Raw genomic sequence first — 2,730 nt, 5'->3', positions numbered from 1 at the left:
GTCACGTTTAGGAAATCATGGTCTATACTAAGAGCATTATTAGACGTTATAGTAGAAAAGTTATTATTTATATAACTAATAGATAATTATTAACATTGAAGTTTTTTTGATAGGTTAAACTTTATAAATAATGATTTAGCATTTTTAATACTTGATATTTTAACTAATAATGCAGTATTTTCAAAAAGAAATTACTGTTATTAATAATAATAAACAATTTAAGGCGAAATTTATTCAAAAAATAGCACAATTAGCATGAGCAATCAAATTTCACAAAATCAACAATGAGAAAAATGGACTGCAGACACTTCACAATTCATCAATGAACCTGTTTAAAATAATTACACTATCATAAAATGATGACAAGTATTTGGTGTTTAAAACTTGACCTAACAAAAAAAAATTCATATAAAACAAAATTTTAAAGCTAACACAATGTCATTTCAGTAAGTTAATAAATCCTTTCTCAGTATTTTTTATTAAATGAACATAAAATGAAAAAAAAGTTATATTATAAAAACAAACTTAATTTTTAATCTAAAAGTCAATTTTTTAGTTTTTCAAAAAAATAAATACATAAATATAATTAAATTTATTTATTTAAATAACAAAAGTTTATTTTGTACAAAATTTGTTATATTTGACGTTGAAATTTTAATAAAAAATTATTTATCATTTTTAATTTTCAAGCTTTTAATTATGTTTTAACTTGACTGCTTTTAATTTAACATCTAAGTTTTTAATGTTAATTGGAAGTATTACTTACCGAAAGGTCAAGCCATCATGGCAACATTGAAGAACCTGAAAAATAATTTAAGTTGGTATTAATAACAATAGTTATAATAAAGAAGCTGAAATTTAGAAAGTTTTGAAAAATCACTAGTGTGGATATATATACTATATATGTCCTTTGATCAACCACTATTTATTTTACTATGATTCATTTTAATTGATTTTTACTTTATCACAAATAAATAAAATTATTAAACTTGTAAGAATATATTTTGATTTGTAACTTTTTTAAATGTTGTACTATGGATATTTTGTCAATTTAGTAACTTTTTTTTGGAAAGTATACTTTAGGTCAGTCTGATTTGCATATTTGCTGAGTCAAGAAAAAAATTCAAAGCTTTTTTTTTTATACCTTTATCCTTAACTCACCTTACCCAAACATATTAAAAATTATTCAAATTAGCTAAAGCAGCTAAGATTAACATGAAATTCAGACTGACCTTGAAGTTTACTAGGCTTTTTTTTTTTAATTTATTACTTAGTTTTTTGAGTATCTATTAGAAGATTACAATGCTCAGATTTTGAACTTTACTATTTATAAAATTTTATAGCTCACTTACATTGTTTTTTTGAAGAAAACAGCAAATTGTATACTTTTTTTGATAGCCTATAAAACAAGAGCAGCAACTCCAAGTGCAGCTAATGTAAGGAAGCTCAATGACATACTAAGGTGGGGCATTTTTAGTTTTATTTTCTTGTTGTTCTGTAAAATTAAATTAGCATCATTAAATAGAACAAATATAAATCAAACTTTTTGACGTAAAAAAGTCAGCCTGACTTACATAAAACTAGCCTTAGTTTTTTAGCAAATTTTAAAAAATGTAAAGAGGAGCCAAAAAATAAAAAATCAAGCTTAAGTACATAAAAATAACACAATGAATTGATAAAACGTAATTTTCAAAAAAAAAACATTTACAGTTATAAAAAACTAGCTTAAAATTTTGGTAAATATTAGCACTAGCTGACTGATTTGGGTGACAAAAAAATGTTCTAAGTTTTATTCAAATCTTACAACATTTTTTTTAATTTAAAAATATATAAAATTTAAGTACTTAAGGCCATAGGGGGGGGGGGGGTAAACCATGTTTTTTACAAGTTGATCTTATTTTATTGAGTTTTTTCTAAGCTTAAAGATGATTTTTATTGTTTCAAAAAAATCAAACTATTTTTTGAGATATGAACAGTCAAAGCATAATAGGTTCCCTATGGGAAGGGAAAACTAAAACAGAGAAAAAAGACTATTACATTTAAAATCGTTCTCCTCCTACATTTTTCGAGCAATCTTTTTCAAACTTTCACAGTCTAATCTTTATATAATAATAAAAAACGTTACTTAAGGATTAATTTTTTTTTTTTAATTTTTATGATAAAATTTTAATTTTTTTTTTGAATTACTAAAATTCTAAAGTAACGTTTTTTCCTTTTATTATAAGGAACGTTTCCTGAAAATTTAAAGAAGATTGCTTGAAAAATGAAGGAGGAGATAGATTTTTAGTGAATTTTAGTGAAAATTTCCAAAAAAAATTGACCTTGAAAAATTTGCGGTCTATACATTTATATTGGAAAATTTTTACAAAAAATTAAATATTTCAAAAGTTAAATGATATTTTTGAATTCTATAAAAACTGACTTATAGTTTGTACTCTAAGCTTTCATATAAGAGCTCAAGTCAATTTTAGTAAAAAAAAAAAAATGTTGGACCCCCCTATGGCCTTAATTGGATATTATTTATTTAATATTGAAAATAAATCAACTATTCCTGAGATTACTAAAAAACCTAAAACTTTCCTTATTTTCAAACTGATGTTTAAAATATCCAGAGATAATCAAAAAATTCAAAATATAGCAACCTGATATTCGACTAAATCAGTAATAATATTTATTTGTTTTTATTAGCATATTTTATGTGAGAAATAAAAAAATCCATTATTTACAAAG

At 23.0% G+C, this 2,730-nt stretch overlaps 1 long non-coding RNA gene across 1 annotated transcript; it reads right to left on the bottom strand.

The window, feature by feature from the left end:
- Positions 1-217: 217 nt before the first annotated feature.
- On the bottom strand, positions 218-1,516 carry LOC145831902 (uncharacterized). The gene is made up of 3 exons (XR_014369692.1): positions 1,353-1,516; positions 767-801; positions 218-328 (listed from the first exon to the last, which is right to left on the bottom strand). It is a non-coding gene; the product is annotated as an uncharacterized LOC145831902 (long non-coding RNA).
- Positions 1,517-2,730: the final 1,214 nt, after the last annotated feature.

This window comes from Thalia democratica, chromosome 3 (genome assembly GCF_965202585.1).
Source record: "Thalia democratica chromosome 3, ktThaDemo2.hap1.1, whole genome shotgun sequence".
NCBI lineage: Eukaryota > Metazoa > Chordata > Thaliacea > Salpida > Salpidae > Thalia > Thalia democratica.
This window is presented reverse-complemented; position numbering and strand designations above follow the sequence as displayed.